Raw genomic sequence first — 10,728 nt, 5'->3', positions numbered from 1 at the left:
TTACTTTCTTGTATTTATTAACAACAAAAGTTAATTATCTACAAATAAAACATCATGGATGTCATTAGTTATAACACTGACAGATAATCTGAAATTGTAAAACATCATCCTAAAAATTATAATTAACAAACTTCTAGTTGAACTATCATGGATTCCAGAACCACAGCAAGACAACATTTTTTTCTCTCTACCAAAGTCATTCTTATTGCTTTTACTTACTCTGAGTTTTATTCCTATTAAGCCATGATACAATGACTGAAATAGAAGCTTGTTTGATTACGATTTTTAGGATGATGTTTCATAGTTTTAAGTTATTTGTCAATGTCATGGTTTTGTCCAAGGAAAGAGACAGAGAAGGAACAGGAAGGGAACAGGAAAAGGGAACAGAGAATGTCTTTATCTGTGACATTTTATTTCTTTTTAAATATTTTTTTAAAATTTATTTTATTTGAAAGGCAGAGTTACAGAGAGAGAAGGGGACGAGAGAGAGAGAGAGAGAGAGAGAAAGAGAGAGAGAGAGAATTTTCCATCCGTTGGTTCAATCCACAAATGACTACACAGCCAGGGCTGGGCCAGGCTGAAGCCAGGAGCCAGGAGCTTCATTTGGGTCTCCCACATAGGTGCAGGGGCCCAGGGACTTGGGCCACCTTCAGCTGCTTTCCCAGACAAAATTAGAAGGGAGCTGGATTGGAAGTGGAACAGCCAGGACTTGAACTGGTCCCATATGTGATGCCAGCATTACAAGGCAGAGGGTTAACCAGCTAAAAAGCAATGCTGGCCCCAGATGTTTTATTTCTTAGATAATGAGGAACCAAGGAAAATTCGACATAATATCAATATTTGATAAAAATGTGGGGGTGATGAATTACATAAGTAATTAATTGTATGAAGTATCTCAAAAATTTGTGGAGAGGGACTGGCATATGATATAGCAGGTGAAACTGCCTGCCTTACCAACATCCCATACTGTAGTGTCAGTTCAAGTTCTAGCTGCTCTGCTTCCAATCCAGCTCCCTGCTAATGGGCCTGGGAAAGCAGCAGAATATGGCCCAAGTACTTGGGTTCCTGCCACCCACATGGGAGACCCAGATGGAATTCTGGACTCCTGGCTTCAGCCTGGCCCAGCCTAAGCCATTGTGGCTATTCACGGAGTGAACCAGCAGGTGGAAAATCTCTTTCTCGCTCTGTCTCTCCCTCCCTCTCTCTCTGTTACTGCCTTTCAAATAAATAAATAAAACTTTCAAAAAATTAGTAGAGAAATGGAACTTAAGTTTATTTTGGTGGAAAAAAAATTGAAATCCATGCTTAGTTTCCATAAACTTTTTGAAGACCTTCCATATTGTACTTGGCTTTTGCACATTTTAATTATTTTATAATAAAATATACTAACAATGAAATAAAGAAAAAGACCACAAAAATGAATTAGAGGCAAGATGGAACAGAGGGTATATAGATTCCTCTTTGGAAAACTTGGTAACAAACAGAAAGGAGTTAGTATGGTTAGAGATAGCATGATTGATGAAGAGTTTACTTGTTTGGCTTTTGTTTTTTCCTTTAAGAAGGCAAAGATTTAACGGCCTCTTATTAAGTTGCAAGAAGAAGCCAAGTGAGATTTTGAAACACAAATTTTGACCTTAGATCATTAGCATTTACAAATCTACCTTAAAACAAACACAATGTAATTTTTTCTCATTAGACTGTCAGCTCCTTAAAGGAAGATAAGGGCTTTGGGTGTTCTGTTTATCTGCTTGCGTAGGCCTTCCCTGAGCAAGTGACCACCGAGGGGAGGGTGGGTGGATGGATGGCTAGATGATGGAGGGGAGAACACATGGAGAAGACGTAGCCTAAGTACTACTAGCATAATGTATGCATCAGAGTGGCCACCAGGTGGCAGATGTGACAGTCAGTGACTATCCTGTCAGAGAAAGGAGTTATGGCAGCTACAAAATAAGGGCCACAGTTATAACTTCCTCTTAAGTGAGGTCATGTAAGTAGGATACACCCAAAACCTAAGTGGAAATTTGTGACTATTCTATTCTCTAGTGATTTCCCATTCATACATGTAGGTCAATTTAGACTTTCCAGGAGGAGCTAATGGCCAATAAAAAGGGAGAAAAAGGAGCTGCACTGACTTGTGGTTTAAACAGGGGACTGAATACAGGTGTCCATTTTTTCTTCCTTCTAAAATTCCTCTGAAATGTTGACACAAAAGTAGGATTCCACAAAGACACAGAGAATTGAAGAGAAAACATGAATGCTATTATAAGCAATTTCTGAAACAGGTTATACTTGACAAAGCACAAGCTGGAGATAACCTGGTTTTCCTCCCATCCATCTTTAAAGTTGCTCTGTCAAATTTTCTTTCCCCCACACCTGGCTGATATGTTGTGCAGATTCTAAGGCTCTTTTGGGCACTTCTGCAGATTAGAATGACCTCATCTTCAGCTATTGAAAAGTCCAGTTTCATCTAATCTTCAATCCTCATCAATCTGCACTTTCTTCTCCTTCCTGGCTTGCATCTGACCCTGAATTCTGACTAATGGAAGTGGAGCTGCATGGCCTGCTCTGTTTCCTCTCCATCACCCCCTTTCTTCCTGTCGTGGCCACCTGATGCTTGCACACTGGCCCCAGTGTCCTGCCTGAGGGGTGCAGAAATTAGAAGAGGAAAATCACATTTGATTGGGCTGTGGTGCCCGGCCTTTCTGTCTGTGTGGCAGCTTCCCCACAGCTAACCCCCTCTGATGGCAGTTCTTTTGCAGGGTTTTTTTTGCCTACTCTCTCGTGGAACCTTTGATGATTGCTATTCTCCCCTACACTTCACTGCGTGGAACCCCTTGCAATTGTTGTCTCATGATGTTCTCCTAATTCTTCACTCTGTTGAGCCAGAACTCCTGAGTGGGATCTTTTCAGGCTCACTCATACTTAATTGGTTTCTCACTTAGTTTTTGGGAAAACTCACAAACCTCTGTTCAATTCAATGGTGGAAGTTTAGACTACTCCTGCTGCAGGCTTTTTGTTGTTTTTTTAAATCATATATTTATTTCATTTATTTGAAAGCAGAGTTACAGAGATATAGAGGGAGAGAGAGAAGTCTTCCATCCACTGGTTCACTCCCCAAATGGTCCCAACAGCTGGAGCTAGGCCTATCTGATGCCAGGAACCAGGAGCTTCCTCCAGATCTTCCACATAGGTGCAGGGGCCCAAGCACTTGGGCCATCCTCTGCTGCCTTCCCAGAACATCAGCAGAGAGCAGGATAGGAAATAGAATAGGTGGGACTCAAACCCACATCCATACAGGATGTCAGCATCGCAGGCAGAAGCTCAACCTACTGTGCCACAGCACCGGCCCTTTTTTCCTTTTTTCTTTTTCTTTTTTTCTACTTGTTTTTTAAAGTTTACCACAAAGCACCATGCTCTGTTATAACAGCAAGCAGCTTTCTACATCTCAAGTTGACGGACTCTCTTCCTTGCACCATTTTCTGTTGATTTTATCTTGTGTGCTCGTCATCATATCCCCCTTGGTGCACTCTATGATGTTCAAACAACAATGAGGAAGTTGCATAATGATGCATTTCATAGAGTGTGTCCCCTTCATTAAGCAACACATGACTGCATTTATTTTTGTGTCTTCATATGTATGGGCTAGGGTTGGAAGATGGGCTAAGGGCACAGGGCTTGTTTTTTTCACCTGGTGACAAGTCTATATGAGTCTCCAGCACCTTCCTGTGGAACATGAGGGTACTTTCTACTCTAGGCTCTGAGCCTCAGCCCAAACTCCAAAATTATTTGTAAAAACTTTACTTTTTACAAACTAATTATAGAGTTATAGATTATTACTAATTATAACAATTTAAAAGGAGCCTTTTGAGATTTTTAAAAAAGATAGCTGAAATTTAAAAATTCAATATTAGAGTTGGAAGCTAAAGCCAATGAAATGTTCAGAAGGTCAGACATCTAATAGAAGATATTACGGGAGGGGATTCTCAAAGAACCACTAAAGCAGTATCAGGATTAGAAAGATCCTCCAATTATCATGGCTAAGGGATGGAAACGTGATCCATACAAAGTCACAATTATGATGACATTTCTGAACACTGAAGATGAAGGGAAGTACTCAGATTTTCCAGAGAGAAAGACTGGGTCCGCTAACAGAAGTGAGAATCAGAATGGCATGATTTCTCAAGAGATGGATGCTGGAACATATGGGGAAACGTGTTCAAAAGTCTAAAGAAAAACCACTTTTAACCTAGAATCCTACATTCCGGTAACCTTTGAATCAGCCAAGAAGATAGAATGAAAAATGAATTTAAATATGCAGAATGGAGCTACCAGTTGTCTATGTGATGTCCATTTTTCCTTGCCTCCTTTCCAGCAAAACTGGCTGAGGGGAGCCCATTGTGGTGGTGTAGCAGGTAAAAGCTGTAGCCTGAGACGCCGGCATCCTATATGGACACCGGTTTGAGTCCCGGCTGCTCCACTTCCAATCCAGCCCCCTGCTAATGTGCCTGGGAAAGCAGCAGAAGATGGCCCAAGTGCTTAGGCCTCTGCCCCTACATAGGATACCTGAAAGAAGCTCTGAACTCCTGGCTTTGGCCTGGCCCAGCCCTGGCCATTGTGACCATTTGGGGAGTGAACCAGTGGTTGAAAGATCTCTTTTTCTCTGCTCCCCCCCCCCCCCCGGTAACTCTGCCTTTCAAGTAAACAAAACAAATCTTTAAAAGAAAAACTGGTTGAGTGTGAAATGTGCTCAAGTTCTACATTTCCCATATCCCATGCTTTCATTGAGATTAGGAGCAGATATGTGTACCAGGGGATTCCAATTCAATCCCATCAAGGTTGCACGTACCAATGCCATCTCACTAGTCCAAGTGATCAATTTCTGTTCACAATTGATCATAATGATAGGACTAAGAATCAAAGGGATCACATCAATAAGACTAGTGTCTGAAAATAATAACTGATAGAATCAAAAAGGGAGAGAACTATCCAACATGGGAAGTGGGATACACAGCAGACTCATAGAATGGCAGATGTCCTAAACAGCACTTTGGCCTCAGAATCAGCCCTTAAGGCATTCAGATCCGGCTGAAAAGCCCATGAGAGTATTTTAGGCATGGAAAGCCAAGACACTCTGGCAAAAAAAAACAATGACCTAAATGAAAGATCTCCGTGGGTGAGATCCCAATGGAAAGAACATGTCATCAAAGAAGGAGGTACCTTTCTCTGAAGGGAGGAGAGAACTTCCACTTTGACTATGACCTTGTCTAAATATGATAAGAGTCAGTGGCCTCAAAAGGCTTCCATAGCTATGGCAACTCATGACAAGAGCCTAGGGTGATTACTGACGCCATAAACAAGAGTGTCAATTTGTTAAGTCAACAACAGGAGTCACTGTGCACTTACTCCTCATGTAGGATCTCTGTCCTTAATGTGCTGTACATTGTGATTTAATGCTATAACTAGTACTCAAACAGTATTTTTCACTTGTGTTGCTATGTGGAGGCAAACTGTTGAAATCTTTACTTAATATATACTAAACTGATCTTCTGTATATAAAGAGAATTGAAAATGAATCTTGATGTGAATGGAAGAGGAGAGGGTGTGGGAGAGGGGAGGGTTGTGGGTGGGAGGGAAGTTATGGGGGGGGGAGAAGCCATTGTAATCCATAAGCTGTACTTTGGAAATTTATATTCATTAAATAAAAGTTAAAAAAAAGGAGCAGATATGTGACCCATTTCTTTCTTTTTTTCCCCCAAGATTTATTTATTTACTTGAAAGTCAGAGTTACAGAGAGAGAGGGAGAGACACGGAGAGAGAGAGAGATCTTCCATCCACTGGTTCACTCCCCAAATGGTTGTAACAGCCAAAGTTGGGCCCATCCAAAGCCAGGAGCCAGGAACTTCTTCTGGGTCTCACATGGGTGTAAGGGCCCAAGTACTTGGGCCATCTTCTACTGCTTTCCCAGGCACATTAGCAGAGGGTTGGATCAGAAGTGGAGCAGCCAGGACATGAAGTGGCACCCATATGGGTTGCCTGTACTGCATGCTGTGGAATTATCCACTATGCCACAGTCCCATCCCCATGACCCACTTCTAAGCAATACAGTTAAGTGGATGATTTATAGGAAAAGTCCTTCAAGGTGGGTGGGTAAGATTCAGCACACAAGTTGTTTGTTCTTTCCTAGTCCTCTCTTGCCTGGCAAGTGATAGGAAGCACAAGCTAGAACGGCATCATTTTTTCCATTTCATTACAAGTTTTTGATGACCTGGAAACCTTATCTCAAATTCCATGACTTTCTACTTTTTAGTTCTAACCTTGAAACTTTTCCCTACCAAAGAAAATAAATTCCTGCTTTGATCAAAGCTGCTCATGTAATGTGCCTTATTGGTGTCCACAGTGCCCTGGAGTAGGTTCCCAATGACAGGTTCTTGAATGAATACATGAGCCAAGAGTGAACAAGCACCATGCTCATCTATCACATTCCAGGACAGCCCACCTTCTAGCTAGGCTTCTGCCCTTGATTCATAATGTGTTTTCCTCACCATCCATTGCTCACAGCCTCCAAGCTTCAACAGCCACAAAATTCTTCTAACTCCTTGATCTCAATGTCCCTTTACTTCTCTAGGGATGAACTAAATGGTTGCCAGTTATGCTCATTATTGCATCACTGTTTTCCTCTTCCACAATTTTTTGTTGCCTCTTGCTGGGACTATGACAATACTCTCCAGTTATCTCTTCCTTCCCCCGATGATACTCCCACCAGATTTGTCATCTGTACAACACTGATCTTTGGCTTAAAATTGCACGTATTAAACATTGTTAATGGACTTTAAGTCTCCCCTTCACAATCTGGTCCAGTGTACCTTCCTTTGCTAACCTCTCACAGCCACTCTAGTCTTTTCACGTTTTCTCAAACCTACTTGGATTTTTTTCTAGTTCTTTGCAATTATTGATATTATTTTCTCTGCCTAGAATTGCACTTCTATTCCTTCTAACCCACCACCTCTAATGTCAGGCAATTGAAATTGTACCCATTGTCTTAGGACAAATTCTGATGCTACTTTCTTCCATGAAGCATTCCCTGGAGCTTCTATAATTGCAAACATACTTTGTGACTATGTATATAGCAGCATTAAAAGCAGTTAACATATGGCTCCCTGTGCAGGTGCATTCATTGAAGTTACTCCATTTCAGTACCCTCACAGACCTAGCCACAGTGCCTGACACATAGTACATGCTCAAAAACTGTTCAAAGAACTCATTTGAGATTCAAGGGACTATCCCTGACTATGGGTTAAGCCCAATGTTTTGTGGAAATAGGAAAGTCAATGCAGTGCATACCTATTCCCTTAGGAATGCTGCTTCATAATTATTTTAAAAGTTTTCTATTTTATCAAGGAGCCTTAGAAATGGCTCCTTTTCAAAGCTCTACCAAAGTATTATTTTCCTAATTAATTATGGTAGAGGGCTAACTATTGCATAAATCAATTCCCAACTTGGTTTGATCGTGATCACTAATGAAATAGATTGGAGAACCGGAGCCCAAAGAGAATGTTTTCAGATGAATAATATATTTTATTTGTCAGCAGTCCTCAGGCTCAATTTATGGTGAAATTAACTGAAAGTGGATTGCAAATAATTGTCAGCTCATTGTCAGTCTGCATTTCCAAGGCCCTGAATAGATAGAATGACGAAAGGTAATTTCGTTTTTCTTCGTAATTGCTTCTGGATGATACCAGAGCCTTTGAAAGAGAGTGTGAGGCTGTGCATTTTGAAATTGCAAAGAAAATGCACAGCTTGAATTGAATACCTAAAGTTCTCCATGTGTCAGATGTAACACAATTAACATTTCTAGGGCTCTTTGCAGTCTGTTCCACTAAAATTGTCTACAAGAGATAACATGATTTTGGACTTAAGATATGAAAAACACTATTTTATGTGCCAATGGTGATGGTTAGGATGGAGACCTGAGTCCAATTAGCTTTATTATAATTTCTGAAAGAGGTTAAAAAATGTAAAATTTCTTTCACATGATATGAGAAATCAGAGAAGATTTTTAGCTACTTAAAATTACCAGAAAAGAGATTAATCTGTACACAATAGAGATGAATGAACTTCCAAAGAACAAATGGAGAAAGTGAGAAGACAGTGGTAAAAGAGAAAATAAAACTTCATGAGACACAAAAATAAAATAACCACTGCACTGTCAGTTATTTATATTTAGTCTTGAAAATGAATCCAAATAAAGCAGACTACCGCCCACTGTAATATCACAGATCACTCACTACTAGGAAGTACTATGGAAGTACTATATACTAGGAAGTACATGGGTACTAGGAAGTACCCATGAGCAGTGCTGTCATACTTCAGATCAACATTTCCCAAAGCATGTTTTGTTGAATAATACCTTGACTTGCTAATGATGTTCACCCTAGAAAAAACTACCTGGTTCAAATAAATTGGGGAATGTTGTATGTGGTTTCCCCCTCCTAAACGATCATAAACTCCGTAACAAATCCTACAACATAAAAACTGGAACTTTGGCCAGATATAGATACCAGTTGATGCTGCAGGGAGCACTGAGCAGTGGTGCTCTAGATGAACATGCTGACTGGTTGTGCAAAAAAAGGATCTTGTTTTTGTACAATCAGGGTATAGTCCATCCTCAGAGTTACATCTCAGGACAGTACACCTGCACAGATCTGTGTGCATGTCAGACATTGGCTCAGTGGTACTTTTGTCTCACGCCCAAGAGGCTGACAAAATGAGGTCTATATTACATGAGCAGACCCCCAAATACAAATTGGGAAATAACGTATAGCCAAGAGAGATGCTCTGTCACTAACTCAACAGTAGGAAAAGTAACTGGACTGAACATCTACTCTTTGCAAAGTAATTGATGATGTGCTACCTGCTTGAAAGCCCTGCCATAGGTCCCAGAGATGAGCACAATGCCCTTATCAGGGGTAAGAGTGGCTGCCTGCTGTGGTCCAAGCTCACCTCCTCATGCTGGTCTTTCTTATCCCACTGCCTCTGGCTGCACCCTCTCTGGAGTTCTTTCAGATACTCTCATCTCAGACAATGTCCTCTTCTGGAACACATAATTTTTCTTGGTAATACTTACTGCAAATGATGAATTATCTGGGAATATTTGTTAAGATTGCATTCAGGTTTAATCTACACCCAGTAAAGTGCCTAATCTTGAAGGATTTTTATAAATAAATCTGAGGAGCCCCACCCTAGTCAAACTATAGCACCTTTCCAACACCCTTGAAGATGGTCTACTTCTTCTCCCCATTAAGTGATTCTCTTCTCTAACTTTTATCACCACAGGCTAATTTTCCAATTCTTGAACTTCTTATAGGTATTTGCCCTTGTGGCTGTGAGAGGCATCCAGATGGTGTGTGTATCAGAATTTATTTTTTTACTGCTGTAGTGTTCCACTGTATGAATATACTATAATTTATTTGTTCTGAATATGTGTGACTCATTCCTTCTAGACTGCAAACTTCATGAAGCTGCAGAAAATGGTGCCTGTCTTGTAGACTAGAATTTCTGTGGGGCCATGTACAGTGCCAGGCGTGGAGAAGGAACCAGACTTTTTATTGAAAAATGGAGTGGTTTTTTTCTATTGTTGTCAGCATAAACCCATTGAATAAGCTAACACAATCCTCACATGTTATAGATAAAAAAATCAAGACTAGAAACACAAAGAAATGAGACTAATGTTAAAGTCAATCCTCAAATCCAACCATGTTGTATGGTTAAGTAGCTGCATGCCAGGAAATGCCACAGATTGCTAGCCAACTATGGGAAATTAGAAAGATGCGTGGAAGAGTTCCTCTATAGATTCCAGAGGTGTGTGGCCTTGTTGATACCTTGATTTTAGACTTCTCACCTCCATACTTGTGAGACAACAAATTCATATTGTTTTCAGCCACCTAGTTTGTGATACTCAGACACTCAGTTCAAGGTACTGTTGCCACTCAAGCTCATTGATTGCAGGTGACCTGCCAAAGAATCAGGGGCCTTTCCAGCAGAGCTGCACACAAGCCTGGCCCAGAATGTGGGAGGTCAATGGGACCTGTGGGCCTGGCAGATTGCCCTACACCCTTAGGGTGACCCAGACAACAGTGACAGTGCTTGGGGGCTCCAGTGGGCCAAGAGCTTTATGTTGCTGTTCAGAGAACAGTGGAAGCTGTTTCTCTTTTCAGCTTTCTAAGCTTCACCCAGATTCCTCTCCTCACCCTAACCCAGAATCACACAGTGAAGGGACTATGCTAAATGTAATTTCTGTTTTTCCAAACTGTCATTTTACAAACCACCCCAGGGAACTCTTTCTGTGGCTTTCGTAGAGGACATATGTCTGACTCCTGGTTCCCTGGTCTTTGGTATGTGGCCCTTCATTAATTCTTCAGGTTTAGACAGAGAACTTCATCCTTGATGCTGACTCTGCAGGTATCCCAGGGTCAGAACTCTGATCCTTTCATGGTCTCCAGAGAATAATTCTCTGGTTTCTAGAATAATTCTCTGGATCTTCTTGTGAAGATCAGGGGGTTGGTGATCGAACTGGAAAGGGTTGGGAATATCAGGGAAGGATCTGATTGCTCTAACAGAGGCTTGCAAACAGCCTCCCTGTTTCCCACCTTGAGTCTTGCTCTCCAAGCTACCTGTGCCTCAGCTCTGGGGTTGCCAGGGTTTCCCCACCAGCACCACACGTTGACTCCC

This window comes from Lepus europaeus, chromosome 1 (assembly GCF_033115175.1).
Source record: "Lepus europaeus isolate LE1 chromosome 1, mLepTim1.pri, whole genome shotgun sequence".
NCBI lineage: Eukaryota > Metazoa > Chordata > Mammalia > Lagomorpha > Leporidae > Lepus > Lepus europaeus.
This window is presented reverse-complemented; position numbering follows the sequence as displayed.